Here is an 11,828-nt window from a genome sequence, read left to right on the forward strand (position 1 = left end):
TCAAATAAAAGTATATTCACTATTGAACCCTGAATTCGATCATATAACTTTTCCCAGGGAGACAAAATTCCAATAATATTCTATAGAAAACTCCCCCATACACGGATTGACACCTGCTTTCTTTGCTTTAGTTCCAAGCAGGGATAGCAACAGATGGAACTTTAAGAAACTTCCTCTGCAAGACCCTGGGAGGTATTGGGGCATGTGGAAGGGATAGAATTTTATACCTGGGAGTCGACCTTGAAAAGAACCAAAGAAGCAGCTTAGATTGAGCTAGCTCTCTGGGAAGCGGGCAGCCCCCAAAAGCCTGACAAGAGGAATAGATTGGCAGCACTGTTAAGGGGTTCCAAGAATGACGGATATAGGTTTCCAATCCCTGATGCAGATTAGTTATGTGACCCTGGTCACTTCACTTTCCTTCTCTGAGCTTCAACATACTCAGGAGTGAAATGAGGACATTGATGCCACTGAGATTTGTTGTGAGGATGAAAAGCGCTGAGAACAAGGGTAAAGGAAGTCATAACTAGTGCTCTGGTGCACTCAGGCTCAGGATAAGGTGATTCCCCACAGAACTCTGCAAATTCCCCAGTGAGAAGGCAGTGGCCACCTAGGGCAGTGTGGAGGAAAGAGGAGGTGGTTGTGTCCACTGAGACATCCAGGCTGAGCACTAGTGGCTCTGAATTCCACCAGGGGAACCACTTCATGCTTGGGGGCGGGGGCGGGGCTGACTTGGAGTGGAGCTAAGTCTGCAGCTGCCTTGCTGGGATCAGCAGGAGGGATTTTAGCTTTCCATGGGTTGGGATCCTAGAGGATAGGAGTGGAAATTCCTCAAGGTAGCCCAGTGTAGTAATACAGGTCATGCTTGGGAGCCAGAGATACTAGGATTTTTATTTCAGCTCTCCCCTTGACCAGCTGTGTGGCTTTGGGAAATATGCTTTCTTGGTATATCCCTTAGTTTTCCCATTTGGAAGATGGAACTCATAGCCCACTTCATCACAAGAGTGTGGGGATTTGGTAGATGTTAGCACTCAGCTTCTCTCATTGACTGTCATTGGTATCCCAGGCTTGGGCTACCCTACAGACATGTCTGTCCAGTATGTGTGGAAAGAAAGGGAATGTTATGAGTTGAGGAGTAAGCAAAGTGGCTCATTTTCAAGTCCAATTCCCCACTTTAATTGAGTTTTGCTGAAAAGCCCCGTGCAAGCACTTTTCCTGCCATTTTGCCAGATTTGATTCTCGCTGATAACACAAATGCAAGCAGCTGCTGAAGATAGATTACTGCTGTTGGCAGCAGGACGAGAGGATGCTGGTGAGCAACTGGGCCTGGGAAAGAGCAGAATGGACTCTGTTCTGATCAGGGCCCCTTTCAACGTGCCTCTTCACAGCACTCACTGCTCACACCCAACCTACCTGGGCGCCACCAGTGGATGGGTTAAATATGATCCTCAACCTCAGGGCCTCCCTGGCAGAGGAGAGGAAATGACACCCATGAGTCTGGCCGCTACACCTACTTTAAGGCTGCAGTGGGTCTTCCAGAAAGTGTCATCATAAGGCTCCCTAACTAGGATCAGATCACCAGGTTACCTGGTAGAGAACAGGACACTGATGGAGTGGGCACTGAACTGAGCTTTGATGAGAAAGGGACATGGGAAAGGACAGCTTTGAATAGTGATGCAGATTGGAGCATAGATCAGGTTACAAGCTTTTGCATGCTATATGATGGAACAAGACTCTCAGAAAGGAAAAACCTTTGTAGGTTCAGTTTTGAAGAGGTTCAAGCCTACCTTCACTACCAGCCAGAAAACACAGGGTAAGATTTCTCCTCCATCACTCAATCCATACTCCAGGCATCCCATACACTTCAACGGGGCAAATAAATATGGCTGTCGTAACCGTCAGTGCCAGGTTAACCAAAAACCAAATGTGAGTGAAAAGATCCAGTCACCTTGCAGACAATCATTGCCATCTTTCATAAGAAACTTCAGTCATATTCTCTAAATGGAAGACTCCAAAAAACTTATCTGCAACTTGAAGACAAATCAAATGAAGTAATAAAGGCATCTGTGTCTGTGTGGATTGTGTGTGTGTAAATGCATCTGTGGTATGTGTATGTATACACCCATGTGTGTGTGTGTTTATTTGTGTAATATCCACAGGAGCATTATCCTTGCCTATCTTTTAGAACAATGCATCCCGGCACTTCTAACAGTGCCTGGACTGAATTTTCATTCACTAAACACTTATAGGCTTGAAATGCTCCATGCATGGAAATTAATATGTGCACCTATGTCTGTGCTGTGCACAAGTGTGCATCCTCCATCAGGGAAAGCATGAGAGCTGGGAAGCTGTGGCAATGAAACAGGGACATGGCCTGTACCCCCAGCCCCACAGTGGTAATGAAACAGTGGATCATCAAGAAATGAAGAAAAGCTAAAAGGTCTGAAGCATGAAACAAAGGGTAGGCACCATCTGCAACTCTAGCAAAGGATCTAAGAAGATGATTCTTGGTAATTAGACAATAGGACAAGGCCAAAAGAAAACTCGGAGGACGGCATTTGGTCATCTTCTCCACAATAGCAAAATTCTTTCTCAGCAAGTTTGAAGAACCAACACAATTGAAGGCAAAGAATTAACAAATGGAACAAAAAAGGAATTATGCAATGAAACAGACAAGATAGAAAATCCCACATCGATGAATGGCACATAGAAGTTAAGTCTTGAGTAACCATGGAAGCTCTCAGATGCTTGGACTTCTGTGATCCTAGAACTTAGGTTGTCACCCTTGCTTTCCTAGGCCACGGCAGTTTGGGGGACATCCTAAGTAGGGGTAATAATCTCAGTTGTTTCTGACTGTGTGTCCCCATGATAGGAGTACTGCATGCAGAGATTCCTCCAGGAGGATAACAAGGTCCATGAGAAAGAAAGGAACTATATGGGAGACCAGGGTACTTGGATGACTTGGAAACCTAGGTGAATGAGCACCAACAGTCAGCATCAGGGATTTGACTGCCAGCACCACAAGGGTAAGGCTTAGCCAGTTGGCAAGAGTAAAAGAGTAGGATTCTGGTCTCTAGGCCAGTAAGTTACTTGCTCTCTCTGTGCCTCAATTCGGTCATCTGTAAAATGGAAATGATACTAATAAATAACATCGATGTGTTGCCCTAAGAGCAATTTACATGTCAGATAGGCAGGCTTTCTCCTTGGTCTCGTATACCCGTCTTCCATCTTATCTTCCCAGGTTTACTAATATCTCAAACCTCATATCGTATCTGCCTCCAATTCCTCCCATTCCATTCCTTGCCCCTCAGGCTGGGACCCTCATAACCAGCCATCTCACAGCCCCCAGGCCCTTGCTTCTCCCTGTCCTAAGTGTTTAGAGAAGCTAAAGGAGTTGTGAAGTTGTAAACACCTTTAAAAATGAGTCAATTTCCTCCTATAAAAACCAACCTTCTCTCCTAAGGTAATAGGGCGACCGTGCCTGGCATGGAAATTGCCCTGACTGGTGTTTCACCACAATCAGACTGGTATGACGACCCAAAGAAGGAGCTCATGCAGGTGGACATGACACATGTGAGACCATGCACACAGAAACACGTATGAGCAATCAGACATAGCACATACCACATACACCAACACACAGGCACGCGCGCACACACACACACACACACACACACACACACACACACACACACACACGGAAGTCTGATTCCTACTACAGACTTGGCCCCCTACACAGTGACAAAGATGACCCTTCCTGCAAGATTCTGCAATGAAACTTGCAAATACTCATGGGATTGAGATTTAGAAGCTTCTGAAAACAGCTCTCTGGGCCCACTGGGACACAGAGGCCTGGAGAGACACCCTGCTATCATCTCTGCCTGTTGCACTGAAGGACATGAACTGGAATTGGGGTGGTGGCTGTATCTCTGATGTAAGAGGACCTGTCACCCTCTGACCCATACAGGCTATCAGGTGGGAATGTGAAAGATGCAAAGAGTCTAAAACACAGATGTCGGAACTCCCAGTGGCAGCCCAGAGCTTTGGTTAATCTCTGATCCTGATGACAAGATCTATTTATTTCCAGCAGAATAAGTAATCAATTATTGATTTTCTAAAGAAAATACTTCTTATGCACTCTGGCACAAAAAGCAAGTGCTGGGGGCTGTAGTTGAAAAGAAAACACTTAGAGTTTCTGCTTCCAAGCTGACATCTGTGTGGTCACCCTGTCCCTCTTTAAAGACCATTGCAGGACCAGGGAGTCGAAGCCATAACACATCCTTTCCCCCTTCAGGAGGCCCCCCAAGTCCTTGCTACCTTTTCCCAGGAAAAAAATCTATGGCTTTCAAACCTTGTGGGATGAGGGATCTACCTTAGTGTTTTGCAAACTTTTTATTCATTATTGCCCTCAATTCGTTATTGAAATATTGGGGCAATACCTCAGATATATAATAATTCATACTACAAATTTACTCTTTATCTTGAGGCACACAAACCATTGTGATAGCTGAGATGATTCCTCCCCCTCCCCCAAAGAACCAATTTGTGCCCCCATGGGGCAATATTGCCCCTGTTGAAACCTTCATGCTCTAGATCATTGGGTCCCAAAAGAATAAGCCCCCAGCCCAGCAAGACAGGGCAGAGGGGGCCATTCTTCCATCAGAGGAGGTGACGCATGGGGAGCTGGAGGCAAATGGGGAGCAGCACAGAGCTCAGCAAGAATTATTGGGTCTCTGGAAATTTATTTAAGAAAGGAAAATGAGCCGACATTCCTGGTCTCCAACAAACTAAGGAAATTTCAACAGTGGAGATGAATGTGAGGCATCAGGAAGCACTTCCTGGCACCGCAGTGCTGATAAGCACCTTGGGGGCTCACAGTAATTACTTGTTTATTGATTGACTGAGAGCAAGAGGAAGCAAGAGGGAGGATGAAAAGTGGTGTAGTGGGAGGAAGGCACAGGCAGACTGTGCACTGGCTGGAGCCTACACTGTTCGGCCCTGAGATTGTGGACGAGACTCCAAAGCACACCTGTGAGCCCAGGTTTTCTAACCTGGAAAATGCGGTGAAACCTATCCTAGAGTCTGGTCGTGAGGATGATGTTGTAGAAGACTAGCACAAACCGATAGATTGGCAGCCAAAATTAGCTCCTGTGTGATTTTTCTTTGATTCCCTCCCCAGGTTCATTCCCCAGCCTTCTCTCTGCTGCTGCATCTTCTCCCACGGCAAGTTCAAGGCACCAGTTTTGCAGAGACAGAACTGAGGATCTGGAAGATGATGACACTTATAGATAGTAGTGTCAGAGCCAGCCCAGATTTCTATTGTTTACTCATTTACTCGCTGAATACATGTTGCTGTTTCAGGCACTGCACCAAGCCCCAGGCAGAAAACAGTGAATCAAAGATGTGGTTCTTGGTTTCTTAGGGTGATGGCTTAGAGTAAAAGGCAGGTTTATAGACAGGTGATCATGAGGGCACTGAGTATACCACATATGGAGAACTTCAGGGACCGGCAGGAGAGTACAAGAGGGGAGCCCACTCAGACGGAGCGTGGGGGAAGGTGTCCTAGAGGAAGTAATGTGCAAGCTGGTGTTTCCAGGAGGGACTAGAAAAAACTCACTGACTTGAGGAAGCATCAGGTGTTTACCTTAAAACCAAGAACAGAAGCCAGCTCCTCCTCTGTGGGGATTGAGGGTAATACTGGGCTGGAGGGTCTGGGGGACCAGACTTCTCATCACAGATGAGAAGCTGCACTTATGTTCTCTGCTCAGAGTCTGGGCCCTGAATGTTGGTTAGACAGTATAATTCTTCAAGTCACTCTGGACCAGTTAGTGGAGACATGTCCCCTGGTGATGCTCTGGGTGGAAGGGGATTCCCCTCACATGCTACCCACCTGCCCGACCACAAAATAGACTAGTGCCCTCACCAGAGGCCTAAACATGGTCTCAGAATGTACTTCTGTATTTTCCCACTGATTCCATGTTAGTCTGAGTCTCTTCTGAGCCTCAGTTTCCTCATCTACAAAGTAGGTATAATAATAGCACCTACATCATGGATTGTTCAAGGATTAAAGAAAGCCAATATAGGTAAAGTGGTTAGAACGGTTCCTGGCACATGGTAAATGCTCGACAAATGTTACACTTTGTACGCTAGTAATTATACATTTGCATTACATGACAAGTTATCCCACAGATAGGGGCTGAGTTCCTGTCTCTATTGAACTCCTTTCGAAAGTATGTAATTGTTGATGGTCATGATGTAAGGAGTGGCTTCAGTGGAGATGATGATCAGTTTCCCCAGCAATGGAGATGATGATGATGATGATGGTAAGGGTGATGGTGGTAATGGTGATGGTAATGATGATGGTGATGATCATATGATGCTGATGATCGTGATAATGGAGGTAATGGTGATAGTGATGATGGTAATGATAATGATGATGATGATGGTAGTGGTGATGATCTCCATCAAGGGTAGTTTTGAGGGGCATGTCTTTTCATCCTGGGTTCCAGTTGTTTTGGTGAGACCTCTGAGGACATGTGCCATGTCTCATTCCTCTTGGTATCGCACCTTGCCCGTTGCTTGTCCTATACTGAGCCTGTAAACCAGCATACCTGGGTATATAATGCATGTTTTGCTAGATGCATGCCAGACCTCATTCCAAACAGGTAGGTCTCACAGCCCCATCATCACAAGAAAGGAAGAGCCCCCAACCCTTCTTCTAATAGCCTCTTCTATATCTCTCATGACTCAGTTAAGAGATCATGATTCCTCACCTGAATCACTCTCACTTCAATTGAAGATCTTTTACCCTGTTCCATTGGTGAGAACACCCCACCTTTCTCTGGAGCTCATGCTGGTCCAGAGGGTGACTTGAGGCTTCAGCCCTATCCTGCCAAAGTGTGGCTGAGGCTCTTTTTGCATTGCCTAATTACTATTTGTGAGTGAGAGATGCTGTGGGGAAAGGAGAACCCCTGCTCCTACAAGATATCAAGAAATAAATAACCCCACCGGGTGGCCTTGAGCCACACTTCTAGAGAAGTCAAATCACTTGGACAGAGTCTACCCTATACAAGTCTCCCACCTGAGAGCATATCCTTCTCCAAAGCAGCCCTGCCCTTTCACTGGGCAGTCTCCAAGTGCCCAGATCCCATGCTCTCTACCACACTCCCACCACAAAAAGTAGACTGAGTCAAACAGGTCTCAAACTGAAAGCAAACTGGGGCCAAGACTGCTAGCTGTCACTGAAAATCCACTCTCCACTTTCCCCATGTTAGCAGTACTTGTGCTTTTTAATTGGACACATGGCTATCCTAAGTTTAGAATAAAGACTGTCTTTCCTGGCCTTCACTGCAACCAGATTGGACTATATGACCATGTTTTGGCCAATGGGATGTAGGAAGAAATAAAATGTGCAACTTCTGGAAGAAATCATTAAGAGAAAGAGAATCTGCTCTTCTTCTGCCTTTCTTTTGCCCTGCTGTCTAGAATGTAGACATAACGGATGGAGATCCAGCAGCCATCTTGGACCATGAGGCACCATTGGTAAAGGAGGACATGAATGGTGGGGAAAGGCTAGAAAGAGCCTAGACATCATGTAACACCTCAGCAGTCTAGGATCAACTACTTTTGAATATCTTAAAAGTGATAAAGAAATAAACTATCTTATTTAAGCCACTGCTATTTTGTTTGTTTATTTTCTGTTACTACAGGCTAAACCTAATTCTAATTGACACATCCATATACTGAATCTGGTCTCCAGGCATACTTTGTTTGCCCACACAGTAATGTTCAAATATTATAAATTCAAGTCCAGCATTTTAACAGAGGTTTTTTCAACATAAAAATTTGAATTATGAATTCTCCTGAAAAGACGGATGATCTGACACCCCTGGGCCTACAATTCAGCTTGGAAAAATTGGAAGAAGCTGAATAACAGCCACTCTTTTCAGCTGAGGCATGGGACCTTGAGTTCAATAAAGGCTGAGCTTACCTCATTCTACATTCACACCTGGTCTCTGCTGGATGGGGTTGGAGGCCCCAGGGCAGATGTTCCCATTGTCCACACTCTGTTGTCTGGGAATGTCCTTGTCCTGCCTTCTCCATAATAGCCTGGGGGAGCAGGGGCCCCTTATATACCTGAGAGAACATGGACAGAAACCTCCACAAGTGGTGACTTGGTGAAGACCACCCATATCCTCCTGCTTCTGGACCCTAACCTCTGAAATGCCTATGGCAGGGACAGAAGCCACCTCACAGCGAAAGCTGCTGTATTTCAGTCTCAGGCTACAAATTTCTCTACATGGAGGTCATCAGATGAATTTTCATTTTGGCATCTCCAGGGCTAGAGAAAGCCTAGTATGTGGAAGAGGCTAAACTAACAGTTGTCGAATAAATAAATGAGTGAATGAGTGAGTGAATGAATGAATGAATGGAAGAAAGAAAGAAAGAAAGAAAGAAAGAAAGAAAGAAAGAAAGAAAGAAAGAAAGAACGAACGAACGAACGAACGAACGAACGAACGAAAGAAAGAAAGAAAGAAAGAAAGAAAGAAAGAAAGAAAGAAAGAAAGAAAGAAAGAAAGAAAGAAAGAAAGGAAGGAAGGAAGGAAGAAAGGAAGAAAGGAAGAAATAGCAGGAGTTCAGAGCCTGTGCAATAAGCCCCAGATGGATGATTCACCTCCTAGACTCCTGTCATTAGGAATCCACAAACACTCCTGAATGGGGGACTCTGGAACTGCTGGTTCCAATTCCCTCCTGCCCTCCACTCTGTAGACACCTCCTGGTTTGAGAATCGACTCCAAAAGTAAAAGTTCCCAAGTGGCCATGGTAACTTCCTCAGTAGAGCCCTACTGCTCATGGTCCCTGTGGGTCCCAGGGTGGATGAAGGCATGGGACCCTGTTCCAGTGCCCCCCAGTAACCAATAGAAAATTGCTTCACTATTTGAACCCCATAATTTGTCTCTACAAGCAGAAAAATTAAATAGAATGGCTAATTAATCCAAGAAATGTGCAGCATCCCTGTTATTTTTTATTCCTCGCCCGCATTAATGCATTATTGGTTTATTTTAAACTAATTCACAGCCGGGTCTTGATACCCTTATCTCAAGGTTGCCAGCTTCAGGCTGGACGTAGAGGAAGCTCTGTTGCTGATTTCTGAGCCCTTCAAATCATTTCTAAGCACATTAGAGTCACATAAGCAGGACATGTAATGAGACAGCCCTACTTTGCTTTGATACTTTTAATTACCAGCCTGAGATAGGGAGGGAAGGGAAGGGGAGGCCCAGGAGAGAAGCCTGGGGCCTGGTGATGCACACACTTTGCCTGCTGCAGAAATAAAGTCTAAACCAGCTCGCTCTTCCCTAAATACCTCTCCTGCCTCATGGGCTCCAGTAGTTCCCAGGAAAAGAGAGACACAGGGAACACATAGGGGAGACATGTGACCTGTACCTATTCGAGGGACACAGAGTTTACTTTTCCAGAACTGAGATTCTTTTCCCTATAGAAAGTTGGCAATTTGGCAAGGAAACTTCTTGGATGAGAGATACCAAACAGGGATTTTCTCCTTCCTCAACTTTCTCCTTCCTCATGCAAACACGTATTCATTCAATCAACATTTATTGAGCACCTACAGTGTGCCAGGCACTCTTAAAGTTATTGCTGATACATCAGTGAACAAAAGAGACATTAATCCTGGCCTTCAGGGAGCATCCATCCCAGCAGGAAAAGACAGACATAACAATAAGCATAATGAAAAAGTACATTACATAGTTTGTTAATGTCACAAGACAGCTATCCATAGGTCTTGCATTTCTACATATTTTACAAGTGAGGAATCGATTGCTTCCTGTTCTGGATTATTCTTTCAAGGATGTTTGTGTGGCCAACAGCCTTGGGAGCTAGAAATGGTGCCTCTCGCTGAAGCAGAGGGAGACATACTTCCTCTTTATTTTAATATAATTATTGTCTCATCTGGAGCAGAGGACAGGCACATTTACTGTTCGTTACAAAAGATCTGGGTTCCAAAAGTGTAGATTCCTCTCCTGTAACATAACTTATTGTATGTATAGATATTTTCCTGTCCTCTAAACATTGTCCTGTGGGAACTGGAGCTCAGAAAACTGGTGTGAAAACTACATTAGAAAAGGTGGGATAAAATTTGTTCCTGATATTAGTGAAAATATCCAATAACATCACCTACGTACTCAGAGACAAATTTTAAGTCAGGTTCAAGTCACTGCCCAGGGATGTTCTTAATGACAGGATTGCCCCAGACTTTCTTCTGTCAGATAAAGGTGAAGTTTGCGTGACTGTGAGTACACCTTGCTGAGCCAGGAGGGCCCCGGAGAAGAGGAGGGGGCATCGCGGCAGAATGCAGTGGCAGGGTCACCTTCTGCCTACCCCTGAAGCTCTGTCTGACTGGTCTGCCCTGATGATTGCTGAGTACTCTCATTTCCCATCATTAGTCCATATCTACCAACACAATGCTAAAGATCTTTCTCGTTTCCCTTGGATGTTGTTTCTGTCTTCCTAACTAGTTGTAAGCCCAGGGCAGGTACCACATGTCTGAGTGTTTCCAATCTGTCACACACCTGGCAGAGTGCTCTGCTCATCATAAACCATCAATAAATTCTTGGTGACAATATCAACAAGGCTCCTATTCAATGCTAAGTGCAATACCTGTCCTTACCTCACTTAACCTGTGCATGTGTCAGGGAGAGAAGAGTAAGTCACACTGTGGCAGGGCTGCTGAGACCAGAGCGTCCTCTCTCCCTTCCAAGCTGCCCCTCCCACTCAGCCTGCTCTGGCGAGATCTCCCCACTCCCACCTCTCTCAGTGAATGGACAAGCCATTCCTTCCCCACCCCCAAGCAACCCAGGAGAGAAGGAGGTGGGAATGCCTGGTTAAGTACTTTCCAGCTTGCATCCTGCTCCCCCAGCCTCCACAACTATTATTGGTAAGTGAACCAATTTTCTCTCCTGACATCTGTAGCTCTTAGCAGTGAATATATTTGAAAAACCCTTTATGATTACTTGAAATCTTCCCTGCAGTTTGATTCCTGATATTTCTCTTTACTCACTGAATGATTCTTTTAAGTCATTATTTCTTACACTGCAGGCCTGCCCATCTCCCCACCACCACACACCACCTTGAGTATTTATCCGCTTTCTTCCATAATGTGCAAAAAGTAGTCCAGGTAGAGGGCCTACCTTCTTCCCTCTTCCTCCTCCTTATCCACCTCCCCACCCCCACCCCCCATCCACTGCAGCCCAGGCTGAAGGCATTCCCTTCTAGAAGACTCACAGGCAGCCCAGAACATTGTGAAAAAGAGGATTTCTCAGGAGAGAGGGGTCCCCTCCTCCCCCACCTACCATGAGCCTCATACACTACCCCCTGCTTGTTCTCATGATTATTTCCAATTCCTTCCAGAACACTTAGCATTCCAGCCTCAGCATGTGAAGAGACTTTTCCGCCAGGGGAAAAATACATTTCAGGGATTAGTAAAAATACTAGTGATCATAATAACAATACAAATTAGAATGGGTCTCAGAATACTCACCGCTGATTGTGGGAGAAGGGAGGCTGGGTGGTACACTGAGCCTCACTTGGCCCTAAAGAGATGGCTGCAATGTACCTTCCCCATAGTGGTTGTGGGAGAGGGTTGGTAAAGGTTCTAAAGACACAAAAATGTGCCCAGATCCCAGGTTAACACTGCTGATGTCAGGTGACTCCAATGAGCATGTGTCCTAACACAGTGTTAGGAGAGTGAGCACACCTCCAACAGGGCCCTTCTTGCCTGAGAATTCTGCTGTCTTCTCACTGCCAGACATCCAGGA

The sequence above is a fragment of the Pteropus vampyrus genome, unplaced genomic scaffold (genome assembly GCF_000151845.1).
Source record: "Pteropus vampyrus isolate Shadow unplaced genomic scaffold, Pvam_2.0 Scaffold18, whole genome shotgun sequence".
NCBI classification, from domain to species: Eukaryota; Metazoa; Chordata; class Mammalia; order Chiroptera; family Pteropodidae; genus Pteropus; species Pteropus vampyrus.